The sequence below is a fragment of the Oryctolagus cuniculus genome, chromosome 12, assembly GCF_051225735.1.
Source record: "Oryctolagus cuniculus isolate XC-2025 breed Fujian yellow rabbit chromosome 12, ASM5122573v1, whole genome shotgun sequence".
In the NCBI taxonomy this organism is placed as follows: Eukaryota; Metazoa; Chordata; class Mammalia; order Lagomorpha; family Leporidae; genus Oryctolagus; species Oryctolagus cuniculus.
Genome location: NC_142878.1, coordinates 1,285,761 through 1,309,889, shown reverse-complemented (window position 1 = coordinate 1,309,889; position 24,129 = coordinate 1,285,761). Strand labels below are relative to the sequence as shown.

Here is a 24,129-nt window from a genome sequence, read left to right as displayed (position 1 = left end):
GCTAGACTGGAGGCCCTGATGGTGTGTGCACACAGCCAGTAGTCTGGAGCCAGCGATGTTGTGTGTACTCGTAGCTAGCTGTCTAGAGGCAGTGGGCTGTCTGGAGCCAGCAATGGTGTCTGGAGGCTGCAGACAGTGATGTCGTGCATACACCAGTCAGCCATCTGGAGGCAGCCATGGTGTGTGTGTACAGCCGGCTGTCTGGAGGCAGCCATGGTGTGTGCACAGCCGGCCAACTGGAGGCAGCCATGGTGTATGCACAGCCGGCCGTCTGGAGGCAGCCATGGAGTGTGTGTGCACAGCCGGCTGTCTGGAGGCAGCCATGGTGTGTGCACAGCCGGCAGTCTGGAGGCAGCCATGGTGTGTGCACAGCCGGCTGTCTGGAGGCAGCCATGGTGTGTGCACAGCCGGCCGTCTGGAGGCAGCCATGGTGTGTGCACAGCCAGCCAACTGGAGGCAGCCATGGTGTGTATGTGCACAGCCGGCCGTCTGGAGGCACTGATGGTGTGTGCACAGCCGGCCGTCTGGAGGCAGCCATGGTGTGTGCACAGCCGGCCGTCTGGAGGCACTGAGGGTGTGTGCACAGCCGGCCATCTGGAGGCAGCCATGGTGTGTGCACAGCCGGCCGTCTGGAGGCACTGAGGGTGTGTGCACAGCCGGCCGTCTGGAGGCACTGAGGGTGTGTGCACAGCCGGCCGTCTGGAGGCAGCCATGGTGTGTGCACAGCCGGTCGTCTGGAGGCACTGAGGGTGTGTGCACAGCCGGCCGTCTGGAGGCACTGAGGGTGTGTGCACAGCCGGCCGTCTGCAGGCACTGAGGGTGTGTGCACAGCCGGCCGTCTGGAGGCACTGAGGGTGTGTGCACAGCCGGCCGTCTGCAGTGATTGCTGAGGCGCGATGGCAGTCCACCCCCCCCATTGTCACACAGCAGTGTCCCTTCTCCATGGACCAGGCGCCTGAAGATGAGTTGGCCAGAGAACCTGCTTGCTGCTGGTGCAGGCAGGGCCAGACGGCGGGGACTGTGAGGGTGGTCAGTGAGCGCAGATTCTGGGGAGAAGGAGGGACCGTGGTGCAGACAAGGGGTGGCAGGAGTGGGCGGCTGGGAGAGGCCAGGTCTCCGCCTGTACCTGGAGCAGCAGGGCAGCGAGGACTGGGACTGCGAGGGGGCGGAGTCTGCAGGCTGAGGAGGGGCTTTGCATCCTGGGCTGCAGGGGACGCAGGGCGGGACGTTTGTCCTGGGTCATTTTGAGGTCATTTCCATGCACGTCTCGCCCGCTGCTGTCAGGCTGCTGTTCCAAAGCCCAGGAAGAAAGATCTAGCGGCCGCTGTCCATGCTGCTCTGTGTGGCCTGGCTTCCCTGGGGCCTAATTCCCCTGGGCTGTAGGAGCACCCAGACCCATCCCTCCCTGGTGGTCAGAGCCCCTTGTTGGTCCCCCACACCCTGAGCACCTGCCTGCTTTGTGTTTCAGACTCTGGCCTGCTGGGATGTGCATTGCCCCCTGCCGCCCTGGGCAGTCCCTCCTCTTACCCTCCTCATCCTCTCTCCTCTGCTGCTCACGGAGTTTATGATGAGCAGAACCAGGGCCGCGTGCCCTGTCTGAAGTGACTGTGTTGCCGGCCTGATCCCAGGCGGGGGCTGGGCGGGGGTTAGTTGCCTATAAACCAGACCAAGAAGGAACCCTGCTGGCACCAGGCATCTGGTTATAGCACACAGGGCAGCTGATGTTTGCCACGAAGCCCTGTGTCATAACCGGGCGACCCCTGCCTCCCTCCCCCCCGGCCTCTTCTTGGTGTGACAGGGTCCCCCACCCTGCAGAAGGCTGCACAGGACTTCCTGGACAGGGGGCCTCCTGGGAAACTCTGCCTGGAATTGCGAGGATGCGCGCTGTGTCCAGGCCCGCCCCCGGTGCTGACTGCTGGCTGCACACCGTGCTGTGGGTGGCGTGCCTGGTGGCAACGTTTCAGGCCTGGGTTACACACAGACAGCGGGAGCGTCGGCAATGTCCCGGACGTCCCGCTGGTCAGGAGCCAGCGCGTCTGTGTGTGGGGTTTTCCTGGACGGCGCTCTGTCCCGGCTGCTCGCGTGAAAGCCGTCCGCAGACGAAGGCAGGCTTTTGATCTGCTCTCCTTTCTTCCCCCTGTCTCCTTCTGCTCCAGCTTAGCCCGGGAATAATTGTGTGTGCGCCACAGGAATGCTAAGTGGCAGCTTCAGGAGGCACCGTTTATCCATCCTGACAGGTCTTTTGCAAAGTCATTTAGCAGTTTTGCCAAGTCAGCCACTGTGGGTCTCAATTTGCAGCCCTCCACGGCCTGGGGCTCTGCTCTGCGGAGCCTCCCTGTCTCCTGTCCTGCCAGTGAGAGCAGAGGCCGCCCTGGCGTCCGTGCTGGGCTCAGCTGCAGCCCCGTGGGTCACAGGCTCTGTGTCCCCCAAACCATCCTGTGGCTGGGGTGGCCCCTCACTGCCTCTGCACAGCCTGGGGTCACTTGGTTGTCGTCAGCTTGATGGGTGACCGAGACAACTGGACATGGGGCGGGCACTGGGCACTGGGTGAGATGCTCCCTGGGGAGCCGGCATCCCGAATGGGAGTGCTGGTGTGAGGCCCGATCCCAGCACACGCCGGGAGGCAGCAGGAGACGGCACAGGTGCTCGGCCTCTGCCACTTACCTCGGAGACCCAGACTGAGTTCTGCTCCTGACTTCTGTCTGCCCAGCCCCATTTGGGGACTGAACTGGTGGGTGGGAGACCTTTCTGTGTCTCTGTCTGTGCCTTTCAAATAAAGTAAAAAGAAACAAAGGAAAATTTAAAACATAGATATATATAGAATCAACACCTTCCATAGACCTTAAAAAACAATTATATTTTAATAATAAAAAAAGAGGGGCTGGCACCATGCTCACTTGGTTAATCCTGCAGGGCCGGTACCTCGGGTTCTAGTCCCGGTTGCCCCTCTTCCAGTCCAGCTCTCTGCTGTGGCCCGGGAAGGCAGTGGAGGATGGCCCAAATGCTTGGGCCCTGCACCCACATGGGAGACCAGGAGGAAGCACCTGGCTCCTGGCTTCAGATCAACGTAGTTCTAGCCGTGGTGGCCATTTGAGGGTGAACCAACGGAAGGAAGACCTTTCTCTCTGTCTCTCTCTCTCTCACTTTCTCACTCTATCTGTCAAATAAATAATAATAAAAAATACATTATAAAAATAATAAAAAAGATTTCTTTTTCATTTTTAAACATGTGATTTTATTCCTCTAAATAAGAAAATATAATTGGAAAAACACTAAAAGCAGCCATGCCTGTATTTGATCATCAGGACGATCGTTGTCAGTGTTTGTTGAAATAGCCCACATTAGTTCCCTGTGATTAAGTAGATGTGTACTGTTCTGAACAGTTTTCCTGCTGTGTTTATAAATCCTTGTTTTTGTATAATTTTTTTGTAATTTTTAAGTACAAATGAGAGCTGTTTGAATTTAGAATTTGATATTTTCTGATTTTGAACAGAATTCTTTATCATGTATTCTTTTCTTATACATTTCCTGATATTTTTAGCCACTATTTTGTTAATCATCATTTGAAAAATCTTTACTTAAAGTTAATTTAAATCATACATTAAAAGTAGTCGGCTTAGGTTTGTCGCACACATTGCAGGTAGTTTTCCTGCATGGTCACGGCCATTGGCTTTCACATTTCTTATGAGTGGTTTGGCGTTGACGGCTCCTGATCTAACAGACGTGGCCTCCAGCTTTTCCCGTTCCTTTACCTTTGACAAGCTTGTCTAGCAGCCTAATACCAAAGAATTCATGTCCAGTATGAACCTGAAATAATTTTCTGTTACCGAGTTCAGATAGGTATATTTATGATGAGTATATTTACATAGTATAACTTCTTTTACGTTTTTAGCATTGAATCATTTTGTATTTTAAATAATCTACCCTCTTATTGATTAGCAATAGCAGTGTATTATATATCAGAGGGATCTTTTTGCTTTTTTAAGAACTGTGACCTCCACTTTTCTTTTAAGATTTATTTATTTATTTAAAAGAATTGCAGAGAGGGAGAGAGAGAGACAGAAAGAGAGAGATCAGTCATCCATCCACTGGTTCATGCCCCAAATGGCCATGACTGCCAGGGCTGGGCCAGGCTGAAGACAGGAGCCTGGGATTCCCCTGGGTTCCCCACACGGGGGGCAGAGGCCCACGTACCTGAGTCAGCCATGCTGCTCTCCGGGCACAGTGGCAGGGAACTGGGTCAGACACGGAGCTGCTGGGACTGCCACCAGCTCCCACCTAGGAAGCCAGCACTGCAGGTGCCCGCTGTACCCACTGCACCACCCTGCCAGTCCCCCTGAGGGAGCTTCTAGGAGCTCCGGGGAAGTGGGCATCAGTGAAATGTCATGCATTTCTGATTTTTTAATTCCATTGTTTCGCACACTTTGTGAAGTCCCCTCGTGCACATATGTACTTGGGCATATTTTGGTTTTACATGCTGTTCCTTCTGTCTACCTGCCAGGAACACACGCACATATAACTAAAAATTCATCCATTTGAAGGGTGGGGACAGAGGGGAGAGAGGAAGTAGGGAGAGGGGAGGGAGGGAGAGGGAGAGAGAGAGAGAGAGAATCTTCCACCTGCTGGTTCACGCCCCAGTTGCCTACAACAGCCAGGGCTAGGCCAAGGCAAACCCAGGCTGAGTGGGGAACTCGGTCCAGGCTTCCATGTGAGGTGCAGGGCTCCAGGCCCTTGGCCCATCAGCACTGCTCCCCGGTGGGCATCAGCAGGAAGCTGGAGTCCTGAGCACATCTGGGCCCCAGCTCCCTGTGCTCGGATACAGGTGTGAGTATCCCAAGCGTCGTGACCGCTGCACGAAACGCCCGCCCTGCCAACTGTTACCGGTCCCGGAGGGGAGGACGGATGCCGGGGCGAGTCTCGTGGGTTCTTTTCCTCAGCTTAGTGTAGAAATAAAAAGCCAGGAAACAATCTGCAAAGAGACAGAAACTTGTTAGACAGAAGAGAAACTTATTTGATTGGCAGGCGACAGAGAACGCGTCTGGCCTGAGAGGAGCCCAGGCGGAGAGCCCGAGGGGGACGCGGGCTCTGAGGAGGTGTCCCGGTGTCTAAGGCGTCACTGTCTGCTCACTGGGTGGGGGTGCCCACTGGACGGGGTTTCTCACACGCATGTTGATTGGCTTGGGGCTCATGGAGGTAGCAGGTGGACGTGGGGATTTCCTGGAGGTGTCTGTCCTTAGGGCCCAGCCCCCTCCCCTGCCAGCTCTGGGTCAAAGATGGCAGCCACCTGGAGGTGTGGCTTAAAGCCCCAAGGTCACACAAGATAACCAGGGTCTCCTGGAGCCAGTCCCACTCTCCCCAGGGAGAGCCCCCTCCTCTGCCAGCTCTGGGTGGAAGATTGCACCCACCCAGGTGTGATTTAAGGCCGTGAGGTCACACACGCAGCACAGAAGCTATCAGTGGGAGAGATGCCAGTCGGTGTGGAGACAGCTTTCCAGCCGGCGGCCTGCTTGTGGAGGACGTCCTACCCGCGTCTGAGGGGCCACAGACCCCAGCCCCACTGCACGGCCTCAGTAACACATGCTTCTCATGATTAGCTTTATGATGTAATATACGGCCCTGCAAGCACTCCTCGTTAGCGTTTCCTTAGGGTCCTGCTTTGTCCTGTTCCTTCCTCATTTCCTGAAGGATCTGTGACCCACACTTTCTGAACTTGGCCTGTTGATGTTGGCTCACTCGGCTTTTCCGAAGTTGGGTGCTTCTTCCCCACCTGCTGAGGTCTCCGACATCCATCCATAGAGCAGTGCAGGGCTTCAGGCTTTATCGTCACGTGGTCCTTGGCTATGAGGCACTCCAAAGGGAAAATATGGCTATTTTGATGTAAAACATTTTACAATCCACATACCGTTTTTTCGTAACACACATTTGTATGTGGCCTTTTAAGAGCCTTTTTATGTGTCATGATATATTTTTGATCTCAACATTTCCAATTGTGTTATTGGTCTGAAAGTATTTTTCGTGAATGGTTGTCTTCTTGGTTAGAGAACTCTGGATTTTTTACATATTTAAAACTTCCAGACTCACTTGCCGGCCCTACCTGAACTAATTTCCTTTTGTCTGTTTTCTGGGCCCAACGACAGCACCATTCGTGTGTGCTGGACTGCTTTGTGGTTTCCTTTCCTTATCTCGTGGCCGTGGCTTCAGTTTGGGGACACTGCTGAAGGTGGTAGCTCCGGGCGCCTCGTGGGCCCGAGCGGAGCTTCAGCGTGGGCCTGACCCCAAGCCTCTGTGAAGTAGGTGGGGGCTGCGGCTGGGCCGTGGGTGGCCACGTCTTCCTTGAGCTGCTCTTCTGTCTCAGGTTATTATCAATCAGGATTTGATGGTGGACTTTCCTCAAAAAACACTGTGGTGTCTCTAAAAATGATTATTTCTTTGAGTTAATAAAGTCTTAAATTATGTAAATAGATTTTCCAGTGTTTAGCCATCCTTGAATTTCGAAGGAGAAGTCATTGATTATGGTCTGAAATACATGTTAGCCCAGAGATCGGGGCTCTGTGCTGTGAGCTGAGTTGTGTGCCTGTGTCTGTGAGGGATGAAGGCTGGGCTTAGACACATCGGCCTGTGCTTCGGAAGACCTTACATTTCCTGGAATTCATCTGCACTTTCAACACGCGCCCAGGACGTGTGCAATGATCTGTGGCCTGTTTATTTGAAAACAGTATTATTTTCCCATAAAGAACTACTTGTGGCGCACGGAATAGGAGCAGAGCCATTCTGGGCGATCTCCGTGCTCCGTGGATTACCTGCCCCGCGTCTCCACCCAACACCCTCTGTGCGTCTCGCCGCGCTGACTCATCTCCCAGCCGCCGGAGAACACCTGCAGAAACGTTTATGTTTTTGCTTTTGAAGTAAATAGATGTGTACACACAGCGTTTGTCTTTTAACCGATAGACAACGTTGTGCATATTCCTGGGTACCACGTGGCGCTTCGCTACAGGTACACGTTGGATCTTCAGACCCGTGTTCTAGCTCCTCACTCATGTACCATTTATTTATGGTGAACACATTCAGACTCCCTTCCTCTAGATTAAAACGAATGCGAGGGGAGCTCATTTCCTGTAGCCACCCTGCTGTGCGGCCAGAACTCCTTGCCCCAACCGTGGCCTGGGGCCGAGAATCAGCCTCGGCGCTCCGTCCCCCCGTGCCCCGCTCTCGCCCCGTCGGCTCTGTTACCTTTTTGAGAGATGTTCCCCAGATGCCCTTTGCCTGACGTCCTGGCACCTGGCTGCTGGCCGCTGGCCTCGAGGCCCGTGCCGGTCACCTCCCACGCCGCAGCAGGCGGTGCTGCGTGGGGGCCTCGGCCCGTGTCCCCTGCAGGGCGTCCCTGCTTCGCCAGCGCTGGCTGGGGCTGCTCGCTCCTCCCCCGCTTCTCTTCTGTCGTGGTTCATCCGTGCTCATCTCGGAATCAGGAGAGCCCTTCAAGGCCTTCGAGGCTCGTAATTCTCCGTGGTCCGGGGCCTGTGTGTGCTTGCTCCGTGTACCTCGTGGCTGGACGTGGTCCTTCCTCTCCCTCGTGGAGGGTGGCCTGTGTGTGCTTGCCTCCGTGTACCTCGTGGCTGGACGTGGTCCTTCCTCTCCCTCGTGGCGGGTGACCTGTGTGTGCTTGCTCCGTGACCACGTGGCTGGACGTGGTCCTTCCTCTCCCTCGTGGAGGGTAACCTGTGTGTGCTTACTCCGTGTACCTCGTGGCTGGACGTGGTCCTTCCTCTCCCTCGTGGAGAGTGACCGGGCGAGGCAGTGGAGCGTCTTCTGGAATTCTTGGTTATGTTTAGGCTTTCGCCATGCACAGAGCTAGGGAGGTGCAGGAGGAAGGTGTGGGGAGCCGAGGGAGGCTGGGGGTCCATGGATGTCCGCAGCCTTGCCTGGGAGTCGGGAGCCAGGGAGATTGGCACCCCAGGGGTCCCTGACGTCAGGACTGGGGACAGAGGCTCGCTGCGAGCTTCGGGGATCACCCCAGCTCCGTTTCCCTCAGTTCTGAGTGACGCACTTGGCGATTATGGTAGTACTTCTGCTTAGTTCTCTTCTGTCACCTTCATTCCATTCAAATTTTTAAAAAATAGTCCATAAATGTAGTAAAGAAAAAACAGCTCCAAGAGCAGAAATAGAAGGGCCAATCCAATATTTTTGGTATGAGTTTATGCTGAGTCTTCTGTGATTCGTAGATTACCGTAATGAAGACCCAGCGCTGTTATCTGTGCGGGCGAGGTTTGGTGACGCCGGGGTGCACCCGTGCGTGGGCTTGGTCCCTCCCTCTGGAGGGCAGCTCGCGGCGAGCAGGGAGACCCCGCAAACCTCCAGACCTCCCCTTTGATCCCGGGGCTCTTCCTGCAGAGCAAGCACCCCACGAGAAAAGAGACACAGAAACCGCGCGTGTTCATGGAAGCCACACTTACCCCCAAATATTCAAACTCAACTCGAATCCCTAGCAGCAGCGAGAGAGCCTTGTTGGTTAATTTTCCAGAATAAAACCGTGGAAATAATGGCCCTGCCAATGTCTACACAGCGCAATGATGCCGGTAAACACTTATGAGAGCCTCTCCCTGGGCCCGAGGCTGGGCTAGCCCTTGTCTAAGTATTATCTCACTTAATCATAAATAATCCTGTGTGCAGTCGCTATTATTGTCATTGCCTCTTACACACAAGGGAATTAAATGTCACGGAGATGAAGAAGTTTGGCAAATGCCATGCGTCTAGGGAGTGGCGGCAGGGTTTAAGTCCGCTGCTGTCAGCGCCTTGACAGTGAGCTTTGCAAGGAACAGGAAAGAACAGGATGAGGGCACCTGGTGATGTCCACACGCTCACTGACGTCAGCCGCACGCGGAGACGGCGCAGAGGGGGGCGTTCAGCGTACCACCACCTCCGGGTTAATCCGGCCAGGGTTTTCCTCTGCAGTTCCCGAGAGTACCTGTTGGGGGCGTGGTGCCGCCTGTGTGTTCGTGTGAGCTTCTTCCTTGGGGTGACTCCAGCTCCCCTCATTCTCCAGTGCCCTGGTTGTGTTAATCCTACTCAGAGGCCAAGGTCTGTGTCCCAGACTGGAGCGTGGCTGCCTGTGGAGATTACCACAGAAGAGGGAAACTGGTGGCAGGCGGGAGTGTGCCAAGCCTGTGTTCCCAGAGTGTCGTCCCCTATGACGCCAGCGAGGTAACCCCACAGACTTCCTGCTGCAGCTCGGGGGAGCCCAGGACTCCCAGCGGTGCCCCAGGTGTGCTTGGGTGATTCGCTCGTTGCCAGGCTGCACGGGGAGTCCTGCCTCTGCACAGGCTCCGACAGCGCCTGCTGCCCCCTTGCCGTGAGGCCTTCAGTACCTGCGGACGGTTCCCAGGGCCCGGGAGGAGTCCAGGGAAGAAACCGCTCGTCCAGTCTCCGGCAGCACCTGTCTCGGTTGTTGTTAATTCTAAGAACAGGAAGCGAGTAAGAGCTCTGAGATCTTCCCCAACGGCAGAGGCTGCTTCTGCGGAAGCGGGTCTCAGACCGCGGGGCGCGCGTGGCCTCAGTTAATCCCGTGACTTTTCGCTAATCTGGGGGCACTGCCCTTCTCGCTCTCCTTGTCTAATCACGCTTCTGCTCACTCAGTACCCCGTCAGCCTCCAGCTGTTTCCAAGGAAGGAGCCTTCAGTGTGAGGGCTCGGAGCCACTTCACCTGGGGGAGGCCGAGAGGCAGATGTGGGGGCAGGAAGTGGAACTGTGGCCCAACCACAAGGAGAGGAAGGGCGGCGGGGGCCGGGAGGGAGCGGCCACACAGCCGAAACCAAGGGCGAGAGACGCCAACATGAAGATCCTTACGGAGCTGTAAAGGATCGCAGGAAGTGAACCTCCTTGGGTGTAAGCCCCGAACTTGGGTGACTGATGTGGAAGACAAAGGGTGGCTCTTAGGTTTCTGGGCTGTGTCCATCCTGTGTCTGATTTCTTCATCCTGGCCAAGGCCAAGCTCCCACACCAGGAGAGGAGCAAGCAAGGAGACCGCATGTGCTCTGCTGCCCTCAGGCAGGGGGCGTCCTGCCATGGTGCTGTTGTCCCCAAGTCCTCCGGTTAGCGCTCAGCCGTGCGGATCGCAGACACACAGGAGGCTCAATTCCAGTTCAGACAAGAGGTTCTGCGACTCCGGGGAGCCGGCCGGACTTCTTCATTCAGATTTCTCAGTTTGAAAATGGAAGATCCCATGGCCAGTGCCGCGGCACAATAGGCTAATCCTCCGCCTGCGTCACTGGCACTCTGGGGTTCTAGTCCCGGTTGCCCCTCTTCCAGGCCAGCTCTCCACTGTGGCCCGGGGAGTGCAGTGGAGGATGGCCCAAGTGCTTGGGCCCTGCACCCCATGGGAGACCAGGAAAAGCACCTGGCTCCTGGCTTCGGATCAGCATGGTGTGCTGGCTGCAGCAGCCACTGGGGGGTGAACCAATGGCAAAGGAAGACCTTTCTCTCTGTCTCTCTCTCTCACTGTCCACTCTGCCTGTCCAAAAAAAAAAAAAAAAGGAAGATCCCTGCATTCCGTCAGCCTGGACACCCTGTGCTGCTCCTGGGAGCTGCAGCCAGTGGCTTTCTCACGCTCCAGCCGTGGCAGTGGGGCCGCCACCCTGAGCTCAAGATGCTAAAAGCCAAGCAGCTGAATTACGCGGAGTGGCGCAGAGCTCTTATCTGATGGGATAAAAATTAAATTTTGCTTTGATTTTCCTGAGTAGATGATAAAGGACAGAAGTGACCATGCCCAGAGAACAGGAAGGAGTGACACACACGATGAGAGGACAGGAAGAGAAAGAACAGAGTTCAGAAGTGGGTGTCGTGGATTTCGGGAAATAACTCACGGAGGGAAGGAAGCCAGACCACTGTCCCACACGAGGAGTGGGGTCTGGAACGAGACGGCCTCCACATGGCAGCCTCAGTTGCACGCTTTGCTCTTCCTGGGGGTGGGCACGCCAGGAGAGGCAGCTTGGCCACGTTCGTGTCTTCAGATGGATGCGCCCGGTTCTGACCTCACGTGTGTCCTGGGGAGACGCACAGCGCCCTCGGTCAGGCGCCGGCACATCCCGGCCCTGCCGGCTCTCTCCGTGGTGAGAGAGGAGCCTGCTGAGAACACAGGTAACTTAGCTCCGCCAGCATCGCTTCAGCCAATGACAGTGCACAGCAGATCGGCGCCAGTGTGTTTGGGATGACGTCAGCATCGTGGCTTCACTGTGGCTTTGCACCGGGAGCTGGTGAGGTCCCTCTCTGTGCCGGTGTGCAGAGACAGAACCATGGAACAGAGCGCCCGGGGCTGGAAGTGTGATGATTTAGTACGCATTATCCTACAGCAAGCGGTGGGAAGTCGTGATCATTAATTGTTGTTTTATAGGCGAAAAACAGGCAGCTTAGAATGCTAAATGTTTGATCAAAGCCAAGTTGCTATGACACGGCTGATCAGAAATTCAAGCACAGGTCACTGAATCCAAATGGCTGCTCTATTATTTCCCTTGAAACATGCTGTACACGATGCTTAAAAATACATCCGTAAAGCAGTTTCCAGTGTGAAATGAAAAACCGAGGCCGCAGAACGTGTTCTGGGTCCATCGGAGTTGTTCCCTGAGGAGCTGGCTCCTGCTGAGTTCCCTCGGGCGGTCACAGCAGCCTCGCCGCTGGGGCAGGGCTGGGAGCCGCAGGGTCTGCACAGCCCAGCTGCCGAGTGGCCAGGCCTTGGGCAGAGCCAGCTGCCTGCTGCTGTCTCCCTCGCTGCTCTTGTGGGTCGGAGAGCATCCACCCCGCTCCGCACCTGGCGCGTGCACGGCCTCTCAGGCCGCAAGACGGCGTCTGTCGGAGCTTTGCCTTCTGCAGAGTTGATCTGCTTTTTGCAAAGAGGGCCTGGAGGATGTGGGTGGGCTGTGGTGGGAAAACAAATGCTGGGGGTTGGGTGTCCTTGGAGAGAACTCAGAGCTAATGGCACCCGGTTTATTGACATGTTCTGAGTTTTTGTTCCTATGAACTTTAAAATCTCCCGTAAACGCAGGCAGACGTGGTGCTGCGAGCAGCCGCCTGTGGCGTTTGTGTCTTGTCTGGGGTTGGTGCTTTGAGTCCTGGCTCCTCCGTTTCCCATCCGGCTTCCTGCTCAGAGCTGGAGAAGGCAGCAGCTGGTACCCAAGTGCTTGAGTCCCTGTCACCGCTGTGGGGGACCCAGATGGAGTTCTGGGCTCCAGCCCGGCCCAGCCCCTGCTGTTGTGGGCCTTTGGGGAAGGAACGAGCAGACGGAAGGTCTCTGTCTCTCTCCCTCTCCTTCTCCTTCCCTGTCACTCTGTTTTTCAAATAAATAAATGACTAAATAGAGCTTAATACGTTAAAAAATAAATGCCCACAAGTAGTTCTGAGAGATAGGTTGTTGTTCCCATCTTACAGAAGAGACACTGAGGCACAGAGCACTTAAATAACTTGTGTGAGGTTTTCCGGCCCCTAAGTGCTGGCTGTGGGATTTCAGCCACGCTCCAAGCGCAGCACTCCAGGAAGACGGGCGCTGTGCGCGCCCACTCCTGCGCTTCTCCCCGCCGCGTGCTGTGCCCGCCAGGTCCTGTCAGCAGAGAAGCTGCTGTGTGTGAGTCCAAGCAGGACTGGCATGAAAGGGACCCCGAGGTCTGCTGGCTGCCGGTAGGCTGAGGGGACGGGGCGGCTGCTGAACCTTCTGCTCCAAGGCCGGTGGTTTCCCGGGCCCGGCCAGGACTGCTGCGGTCTCTGCGCTCCCAGGACACTCCTGCCAGTGCCTCCATCTGCAGTGGACGAGAGCTTTGCTGGCGCTGCCCTCGCCCACCTCTGCGGCCTGCAGGCAGGAGGGGCCCAGGCCCGCTGGAGGCTGGTGAGGGCCCTCCTGGCTGGCTGGCCCTGCCATCCGCCTCAATGCCCTCCAGAGACGGGGCCCCTGCCTGGCTTCCAAGTTGACAGATTGATGAGGACCTCGTGTGGAAGCTTGGAGAAACAGGAATGAACAGCTGGCACGTGGCTGAGTCCCACGGAATGTTTTCACGTAGCCAGAGCAGCTGTCACGACTCAGCTTCGCCGTGGATAGAGAAGTCCGTGGCTTCCGAGCAGTGGTGTGCTTGCCACACAGGCCACACAGGCCACCCGGGGCTGAGTCCCCGGGGAGCAGCGACAGTGACTCAGCTGCGCCTTCGCGGCTGTCAAGCTTCCTGTGTGCAGATAATGACAATCATCTCATTGCTTCTGCAACTCGCCCCTATGTTCAGGAGTTTCCATTTATGTTTAGAACGAGTGTACCGGGGCCCCGGGTGGACACTGCAATGGAGTGGGGGCCCACCTGTAGCCAGGCGGCAGCCCACACGTCTCGGGATTGCTTTCTTTCTTTAAGATTTATTTTTATTTCTTTGAAAGGCAGAATCATAGGGAGGGAGAGACAGAGAGAGAGAGAGAGCAATCTTCCATTCGCTGGTTCGCTCCCCAAATGGCCAAAACGGCCAGGGCTGGGCGAGGCAGGAACCAGGAGCTTCTTCCAGGTCTCCCTCGTGAGTGGCAGAGGCGGAAGCCCCTGAGCTATTTATCTTCTGCTGCTTTCCCAGGTGCATTAGGAGGGAGCTGGATTGGAAGTGGAGTAGCAGGGACTCGAACCTGCACCCACATGGGATTCAAACCAGTGCCCACGTGGGCAGTGGCTTAACTACTAGGTCACAACAGTGGCCCGAGTCTTGGGAGTTATAGGAGATGACCCCAGGCAGGGTCTCCGTCCAGCAGATATTTTGTAACTAACTCCATGAGCAACTCTCAGCTTGTGTCTTCCTCAAGGACACAACATTTGTTAGCAGCGGATACAAGAATTGGGTCAATAATATAAATTTCCTAAGGGAATTGGAATAGGAGAAACCAAAGCACGTGCAGTCCCAGGCCCTGCGTGACTGGAGCTCGGGGCCCCCCACCTGGGCCTGCAGTGCCGCTTGCCCGTGAGAGAGCTGCTTCCTGGCTGGTGCCTCCCCGCACTGCACAGAGAATGTGTTCAGCTGGGGGAGGAGACCGCAGGGTGTGCATCCCCTCAGCAAGGAGGCCTGTAACCTTGAACTCAGCTGTGGTCCCTCTCCACCTCCACCCTGCATTTTCTGACTCCTATCCGAGGCGCCCAGGCAAGCGTCACCTAAATTCAGCCAAGCGGGTGCGATGCCGCATCAGGAGGTCACGGGACAGAAGGTCAAGGGGCGTCACTGAGTCTGTAGAGAGGGGCGTTGCCGGAAATACCTCAGGTTCCCCTGGGAGAGAATGCCCACAAAACGGTGTCACTGGAACTTTATCCAGGTACCCTTGACCTGCAACAAAGCGCGGGCAGGTTTGGGCGTGGAAGCAGATACTCTGACAATTCACGGAGAATGAAATTAAAGGAGTTTATTTTGCAGCAAAAATGTTTGCAAGTATGTGCATAGAAGGGTTTTCTGAAAGTTCATTGAACGTGTGTATTATGAAAAAACCAGGCATGGATTTCAAAGTTTTGGGCATCAAAATAAGCTTATGTTTGATTTCATTTTCTCCACAAACTTTTTGAAGTCCCCGTGTACGAGTCTGTGAAGCCATGACCACCAGCAGTCACCTGCTTCCGTCACCTCCCAGATCTCCGTGCATCCCTGTGATCCGCTGTACACCCCGCCGGCGTCCACAGACAACTGCTGATCTGCTTCCTCTCACTGAACGCTGGCCTGCGTTTTTTAATGGATCGAAATGAAATCCTGCAGCACGCACTTTGAAAGCTGTCTTTCCCACTGAGCCGTGATACTGAGGCTTGCTCATGTCCCAGCCTCTTTATTTTATTGTACTTTTTTACGTGGTTACCGGCTGGTAGGTTGAAGATGTGCAGAAGGAGTTATTTCCAGGGACTTCAACACTCAGTTCTCTGACAGCCTGAGAAGGCGCTGCCCTTAGATGTTTTTTACTGGTTTCCTCTCTGCCCGGCGTACATTCCCGATGATGGCTGCATAGCTGGCTCCTCTTTGACATTTGAGTCTCAGCTTACGTGTCGTGATCTCAGTTTAAATTTCACCATCTCAGCAAGGCTTTTCGTGACCACATTACCTAGAGTAGCATTCCAGTCCCTGTCACTGTTCCACCTCTAACTTCAATGACCCGTCTCCCCCATCCACCCGAACGTAGAGGCCACGGAGAAGAAACTGTGTCTGTGTAAAGCTGACTCCGTGGAGCTGATGATAACACCCAGTGCATGCGCGGGGATCAGTCAGCAAATGAATGAATAAATGTTTGTCAGTCTTCTCCTAGAATGCTCGTGGGAACATGCGGGGACTAGGACTGAGCAGTAGCATGTAGCAAGTAGTAGCAATGCAAGTAACAACTTGAAAGAATACATTCAAAGTATGCAAATTAATGGGTCTTTTTACATGGAGAGGATGATTCCTAACAGGGCTGCTGCTGCTGCTGCTTCTTCTTCTTTTTTTTTTTTTTTTTTTTGACAGGCAGAGTTAGAGAGAGAGAGAGACAGAGAGAAAGGTCTTACTTCCATTGGTTCACTCCCCTAATGGCCACTACAGCCGGCACACTGTGCCAATCCGAAGCCAGGAGCCAGGTGCTTCTCCTGGTCTCCCATGGGGTGCAGGGCCCAAGCACTTGGGCCATCCTCCACTGCACTCCCGGGCCACAGCAGAGAGCTGGCCTGGAAGAGGGGCAACCGGGACAGAATCTGGCTCCCCAACCAGGACTAGAACCTGGGGTACCAGTGCTGCAGGCGGAGGATTAGCCAAGTGAGCCATGGCGCCGGCCCCTAACAGGGCTTCTATAGGTCCTGTCCAATTTAATAGTTTCTAAATACTAACAAATAGCTGTAATTGTAGAAATAATGATGATCTCTTTCTGTATAACAGGACACTATCGCACATGAAAAGGATATATTTGATGTTTACAGATTGAGGTGATGGGTGATGTAAGCAGGATGACACTGGCTGAGGATAAGTCACACTCACGGAGCGCCGTCCTGGGCAGAGGGCATTGTCGGTTTGGGGGTGGAGGGGCTCAGTGTGCCAAACCTGCCAGCCCAGGGCCTTTTAGAAATCAAAGCCCAGAACTGGATGGGGAAGGGCATCTTTCCGCTGCATTCTGGTCAGCACAGATCCTGGCATTTATGGCTCATTCCTGAGTGCCGCGGATGGAAACGGGTTCAGCACGCTGCCTGCGGAGTGCCGAGAGGACTGGAGAGCAGCGATGTAGAGAGTGGTGGACGGAGTGGCTGGTGTCGGTGTGCTGCCACCTTCAGACAGGCCCAGTGGAAAGAGCTTGAAACAGGGCTGGCTCCCAGCGCGGGCTAATATGATCAGTCTCCATTATTGCCTGCTGCGCAGCCCGAGATGCCTCAGGACAGAGTGACCCCTGCGTGACTGCGGGCACACGGAGCGTTCAGAGAGGGCCTTGCAGAACACACTGAAGGCAGAAACTGTGGCTTGAGTGACAGCGCGGTTGGAGTCTGTACCGACTCTGACACATAAATAACCCTAATCAAGAGAGCCGTTCATTATCACTAAATTCATCTGGGATGAGATTTGGTCCATCTGCTTTTTGAAACAGGTGACACCTGACTCTTCCCTACGTTCTTCTTTGACATGAGCAGCTCGTTGCAGAGGTAGATTTGAAGCGTGGCTGCTGGGCAGGGACATGGATTTGTTTGAAAATTTGTTTTTCACCATGAGGGTGATGAAGGAAGATGGGTTTGTTGCTTGCTTGTGTTTGCAAAGAAGAGCCATTTGTAGTAGGAAGGTGGTGACCTGGAGGCCCTGGTTCACGGCGTCTTAATCCCACAGTCCAGGGTGCTGTCCACCGGCACAGGTGCTGAACTGAGGAGCACGTGAAGGGTTTCTCATATCATTCATTCAAAGAAGCGGCAGGTGGTAAGATAAGCCTGCCCAATTGATTTCCTTAGGAATTCTATTTTTCAAAATTACATTATTACTCGGGGGAAAGCAGGAGCTATTGCTGTGTCTTTCTTTTATAGAGACATTTATTTCAAATTGTAAAAGGACGCAACAGTAATCCACATTAAATAGTAGGCTGCCTTTTTTTGGACAATTTTCTGTATTAGAAAGAAGTGGAGACAAAGGAAGAACAAGGCCATATTTGTTACGTGACATGGAAGCAAAGCCGTCTCTGAATAATACTGCTGTGTGTATTCCTGGGGGTACTGGCAGTTCCTTATAAGGCAAATGAATATTTCAGCTAAAGTTTGCAAGCAAGACACAAAGCTAATTACAAAATACACTTGTGTCCTTCAGAACCGCAGGAGGCAAGAGTGAGCTTGTGGAGGCATGTGGCAGCCGGATTCCGGGGGGCGGTCCCCTCACGCGCGTTCTCAAACCTTCCAGTGTGCGATGGTTATTTTTCAGCTCTCAATTAGTGAATCATTTTACATTACGTGAAAGAAAACGATATTTTGTTTTTCTGCATTGGCTGATGACTGGGCGGAGAAAATCGGATTCCCGAAAGGCATACGTCTACACTACGCAGCAGAGTCTAAGACAGTCCTGCAAGATGCTTCCGGATGTTTGAAGGGAAAGAGGAGAGGGGCCGCAGGCAGGGAGCAAACCGAGGTGGGTTCCACACATCATAAAATCTGTGGATGCGAAAACGAAGCGAACAAACAGGATCCTAGACAGGAAGTCCTTGGTGAAGGTCAGCTCTCTTCTTTCCTCCCTCCTGCCTGAGGGTATCTTGCAAAATATTAAGGGACATTATGCTAATCCTTAATGGGCCGCACTTTAGCTATGAACCCACCCATCTTCTCGACAAAGTGCAGCAGGATTCTGTGCAGACAAGATCTGGACAGGTGGACAGGCCGTCTTTACAGGGGCCTGGCCCCTCCCGTTGTCAGCACTTAACGTGACTCCCGAAAGCATTTTCCCCTTCAGAGGCTGACGCAAGGTGCGTCGTCACTGCTCACCCCAAACAGCCACTGAAGGGCTGCCCCTCCCTGAATAGACTGGACACGATGAGGGTTGTCAGCCTGGCCTGAAGCAGTCTGTGTCTTGGCGTCCAGTAGGTGGCCTGTGGCAAGGGGATGCCGGCCCAGACGTCAGTGAGGGCACTGTCACAGGGTGAGATTCACAGCAGCAGGGCAGGACGGGAGGCGGCCTGGGTGGAGCAATGGTCCGAAGACAACTCCGAGCTTGGAGAGGCGGGGCAGATCCCAGCCGGGAGGAACGTTTTTTCCTGGGGCCCTGGGTCTCTAGACGGAGGCCTGTCCACCAGGGGCTGCAGCTGCGGGCAGAGTGATGCACCTCGCTGTCTCTGGCCAACTGCTGAGCTGGCGATGCCACCATCTGCCTGAACACAAACAGTGGCCCAGGAAAGGGACACAAGTTGAAGCTACTTGGGGTCAGGCTCCCAGGGCCCAGAGGGGATGCAGAGAGATGGACAGAGCTGACGCGAAGGAGACCTGCACGGCACGTTTGCACGCGGGCTCACCTGCTCTCACACACTGCTTCCTCCTCCTGCTCCGCTGCTGCCGATCACAGACGAGGACGCCGAGTTCGGGGTGGTGAGACGGTGGCGCCCATTTAAAGGAGGATCTCTGACTCCAAGCCCCTTCTCTCTCTCCTCTACCAGACTCCTACTCCTGCCTTTCACACCAGCGGCACAGAAGCGGGTTCCCATGGGAGACACCCATGGCAGGACAGTCCTGCCTCACTGGGAGGCCGGTAGGTCCCACACAAGCGCTGAGTGCAGCTTCCTGGGCCCGGGCCCATCCCACTGCCCTCCATCGTATAGGAGTCTCTCTAGGATGCCCACAGATGCAAAGGGGGCTTGAGCCCAGTGTTCTGGGAGCCAAGTGCGGATGTTCACTGCGCAGGTGTGGGCAGCTCACTCCTGGAAATCACCGACGTACTCAGCATCTCACTTGTGCAAGCGACTTGGACTTCCTGTGGGCTCCTCTTGTGATGTGGGACAGAAGTCACCGCTCTTAAGACTTCACCAAAAGACTCTATAGTTTTTTTTAAAGATTTTATTTATTTGAGAGGTAGAGTTACTGACAGAGAGAGGGAGAAACAGACAGGAAGGGCTTCCATTCACTCTCTAAATGGCCGCAATGGCCAGAGCTGGGCCCATCTGAAGCCAGGAGCCAGGTGCTTCTCCTGGTCTCCCATGGGGTGCAGGGCCCAAGCACTTGGGCCATCCTCCACTGCACTCCCGGGCCACAGCAGAGAGCTGGCCTGGAAGAGGGGCAACCAGGACAGAATCCAGCGCCCATGTGAGATGCCAGCACCACAGCGGAGGCTTAGCCCACTGAGCCACAGCGCCAGCCTCAAAAACTTTCTTTTAAAGTAATAAAGTGGGGAGATAAACAGATGGAGTATTAAAAAGCAGAAAGTCAAAGTATTGTCAACTGCAAGTGATGTATTTTCATATATAAAAAATATCTGTATTTAAGCCTTCATCATTCAATTAATTTCAACCTTACAAAAAACTTGTAAAAACATTCCTATACCTTCATGACTGAAATGCTAGTCTGCTGTCTCACTGCGCTGCCTCCCCTCCTCCCTCACACTCACGCTCTCACAGGAACACCTTAATCTTTCCTGAGTCATCCAGGTGTAAGTTGCTGACGTAGTACAAATTTAGCCCTCGATATTTCAGTTGCACTTTTTAAAAGCAAGGACATTCTTGTGTATCAGCACAGTATCATTAGAAATCAATTATAACCCACACTCTAAAAATAATGCAGAAATGATTCAAGTTTTTCAGAGGTTCCGATGTCCTTTATGGCAGAAGAGGAAAACCTTGGGTACCGGGCCATCAGAACACAAGTCGCGTGGTTTCCTGTCTTTTGGGTCTCCTCCAATCCAGTCTGGAAGAGCTCTGGGGCCTCACTTGACCTTCCACGACCTTTGTTTTTTTTTTTTAAAGATTTATTTATCTATTCATTTACTTATTTGAAAAGCAGAATGTTAGGATGGGGGAATGGAGAGGGGGAGAGGAAGAGAGGGAGAGAGACAGAAACAGAGAGAAAACCTCATTTTCCAATTCACTCTCCAAATGGCCACAGTAGCTGGGGCTGAACCAGGCCAAAACCAGGAGCCAGGAACTCGTATGGGTTTGTCACGTTGGTGGCAGGAACCCAAGTGCTCGACCCATCAGCTGCTGCTTCCTGGGCAGGTTACCTGGGAGACGGTTTGGAAGCAGGGCAGCCAGAACTTGAAGCAGCTCTCGCATGTGGGATGGGGGTGCCCGATGGCGGCTCGACCTCTGCTGCGCCCCAGTGTCCACCCCCACACTTGTTGGTTAAGATTTCAGACCAGTTCTTTTGGGTGGCGTCTCAATTTGGGTTTTCCTGGTATTCTCTTTGTGGTTCAGCCGAGGCTGTGAGATTCTGGGGTCAGTGCCACAGGGCAGGCGGCCATGTCTCTCCGTTTCATCCCCAGGGGCATCTGATGTCTGTGGGGAGCAACTGGGAGCAACTCGGACTAGACTAAGTTACTGGAATTAAGACTTATTCTATGCATCTGCTCTCCCACAATGTGGCGCTGGGAGAGGAGGTAACAGCTTCTACACAGCTGCCTCCAGTTCAACCAATAAACTGTAGGACCTGCTCCTGATTGGAGGAGAGCAGCGTACTCGGCGTGTGGGTAGCAGAGTTGGGATTGGCGGAGGAGGACTATAAAGGAGGAGAGAGACAACATGCACCAGGAACATCTATCTGAAGGAACACCTGAGCAGCCCCCGGGAGAGCCAGCCAGCGGTGTGCCGCTCCCCTGCGGAAGTGGGGAAAGTGGCAGGGGGAACCGCCCTTCCACGGAGGAGGAAGGGACGGTAGCCAACCCAGGAAGAACCAGCAGCAAACCCGGGGAGGGCCGAGCAGACAAAAGAACAGCGCAGGGTCCTGTGACGTTCCTCCACGAAGACGGGGAGCGACAGATGTCTGTCCCACCAGAGGATGCTCGCCCATCTCTTGTTCATGGCCCCGTCTGCCAAACTTCTCCACCACCAAGTTCTGATTTCCCTTTAAATTCCTCAGCCTGAAGCCCACAGTGCTCCCTGGGTGTCAGTGAGGCACTCAGCAGGTGGTGTTCTGCCTGAAGCCGTCTCTGTCCCGGAAGCCCAGTGGTCACTCCTCGGCTGCATTCCTCCCGTTTACAGTTGGCGCCCTGCTGAGCGTGTTCCTGGGGGTCGGCGCCACTGTTACAGCCCCTCAGCCTCACTCACTGCGATGCTGAAGTTGGCCCCGGTGGAAGGGGCGCCCTCCAGCCCCTGGCTTTGGAAGTCCTCAGAATTCTCTGCGCAAAGCCGCCTTTTCTGTGACAGCAGCGGGTTCTCCGTCCACCCGTCCTTTGCTGGCTCAGCTCTGGAGTCGCCCGCTCCTCCAGGGACCCCGCTTCTTTCTGTGGAGGTGGTGTGTGCACCCCGAGACCTAGGGGTTCGGCGCGTGTGTCACTCTCTCAGCAGGCTGGCCAGGCGTGTGCACAGACCCGGCCGCCGTCCCCCCTTCAGGAGGTCTTCCTGTTGGGCCCGGAGGCAGCATCGCAGTGCCACTCCTGAGATGTCTGTAAGCGCTGACCACAACTGCGGGGCTGGGCTGGGAGAAACCAGGGGCCAGAGCACAGGGGCGAGGTCTCCCCAGGCCCTCTGCTGCTCCCAGCTTCCTCCGCTCCTGCTGGGTCCTCCTCAGAGCCCCCAGGGGGTCTAGTTCAGATGCAGGGTTTGGCCAAGTGGACTTTCCAAGGGCACGTGCCGCTGTGTGCCCTGATGCACAAGGCGTTGCAGGCTCAGGGGTCCGTGTGTGTGTGTGTGTGTGTGCACAGGGTGGGGTATTGGAGAGGGGGTGGAAGGGGAAATGGTGACTCCAGTTGGCTGTGCTTGTGATTCTGAACGTGGACTTCTCAGAGTGTCGCGTCCCTCGACCAGCAAGGAAGACGCAACCCGAACTCTTCTTCAAGCAGTTTATTCAGGAACCTTGAACAAGTTTCTTCTTCCGCCTCCTTCCCTCTCCCATCCCTCTTATAGCCATCAGCACACCAATCAAAAGCAGCCAAGTGGCAAGGATTGATAGGTACAGCAATGCGGAAGCCGGAAGGGAGCTCAAACATCTCCTTATTAGGAGATGTTTGTTTCTCGCCAGTCCTTCCGGGGGGAAAGGAGCCGGCGCCATCTTTAGGGCGCCGTGCAATGGCTCCCCACAGTTCCCCCTTTTTGTTTTAGAACCAGGCATCTAAGGATTACAGGAGAAGGTAGAGGTCTGTCCCCCACTGCCAGGCATCCACCTGGAACAGCATCCTTTTCGCGGGGGTGGGATCTGGGATGCCAACCCACATGCAGACAGACTTGCCTTCCAGAGAACGTAATGGCTCGTTCTCTCTGCAGTGCTTTGCCTCGCACCCTGCACCCATGCCTAGCATTCAAGGAAGGCCAGCCATGCTTGCGGCAGTTGTCCAGCCTCAAGGGCATAAAAGGCTTGAGCTATCATGGCCAATTCCCGCCAATGAGCTGTCCTCATCCTGCACAAACACCACAGGCAAAATAACACAACAAGTAACAGCAACCCCGTCAAAGCTCCAAGTCCCGCCCACTCCTTCAGGAGACGGCTGTGCGGATCCAGGATGACAATCCAGATGTGAAGGAGACATCCACACATGTGGAGTTCATGGTGACCACGGCAAGGCACAGTTGCTTCAAGGTGTAGTCAAATTCTGCGGACCAATTCTGCAAGAGCATCTGAGACAACTGTTTAGAGTAATTTGCTGCCTGAGTCATGTTATCGTACTGAACAGAGGTCACACACAACCCTGAAAATTTCCACTCACATCCTAGCTGAGCAAGCTGCCAGAGAGTATCCACCTGCTCCTGTACCAAATCCACACGCCGATTAACAATCATCAAGCCTCCCTTTATATGTACATTTAAGGATGTCTGAGTATCCAAAGCAGCAGCCACGGAGGCCGTCAAATTATTCAGGGTATTAGCAGTTTGAACTGTCCCTGTGAGCGCTATAGCAGCTGTTGTAGCGCCCACAGCTGCAATGGAAATGGCGGTTATAACGGCTGCAGTAACGATCCCAATCAGCAATGTTATAATGAAGATAGAGAGGCTGCTTTGTGACATTGTCTGTTTGCCGCACCAGTCGCTCAGGTAACCATCGAGAATATAGAAACATGTCCACGTCCCCATATTAAAACAGGGTCAGGTCCATACCATTGAGCAGTTAGAGGGTCTTTCCACTTCACATAGACTTGTTGTCTTTTGGTTTCAGGATGCAAGTGACGATGAGCTGCAGATTTTCCTTGATTATCCAGTATTAGAAAATTTAAAATGAAAAGAGCATGTGATAGCCATTTTTGTGGGGAATATGCCATGGTCCCGTATTCCCCCTTTTTTATTTTTTGTAAATAATTTTTTAATGTGGCATTTGCTCGTTCCACAATACCTTGTCCCTCGGGATTATAAGGAATCCCGGTGAAGAGAGATGTGGAAGTTAGTACAGAAGTGCTTAAAAGAGTTGGAAGTATACGCTGGGCCATTATTAGTTTTTATCTGTATAGGGGTTCCTAGAACAGCAAAGGCCTGAAGGCAATGAGAGATGTTTGGCAGCCTCGCCGCATTGCGGGGTGGCAAAAACAAAATCTGAACATGTATCTAAAGAAACATGTATGTATTTTAGTTTACCAAATTCAGAAAAATGGGTAACATCTATCTGCTAAAGCTTAAGGTTTGGACATTGAGGTGATGCAAATCATGACCATGGGATGCTTCTTAGACTTTGTCAGTTCCTCTTTAAAGGATCTGGCTACTGAGCCAGAGACTGGAGCAGCTAGAAAGAAACATGTTTATAGCTGAAGTTTAGCATCATTTCACATCTTGGCACCACTTTTAATCTAAACAGCCCGATTGGTTATTATCTCTGCAAGATGAGAGATATCTCTTTTGACATCTCCAGGGGCCCTCTGGAGATACCAAAAGTCCAGAGAATTTAGAACTTTGATTTTCAGAAAGTCTGTTAAAGGTGCCAAGAGAACTTAGAGTATCTGGTCAAAATAGAATTCCTTAACATTTAGTCAGGGTGATTTTAATACTTTTAGACCAGATCTGATCATAATATTTAACATAACTTTTTAAGACTTAATACTTTTTATCAATCATAAC

General features: G+C 53.9%; 1 protein-coding gene across 3 annotated transcripts in view; it reads left to right on the top strand.

Moving 5' to 3' along the window:
* The window catches only part of AGBL1 (AGBL carboxypeptidase 1), a 635,239-nt gene that overhangs the window by 461,821 nt on the left and 149,289 nt on the right, over positions 1-24,129 (top strand). The gene's annotated exons all lie outside the window — the stretch shown is intronic.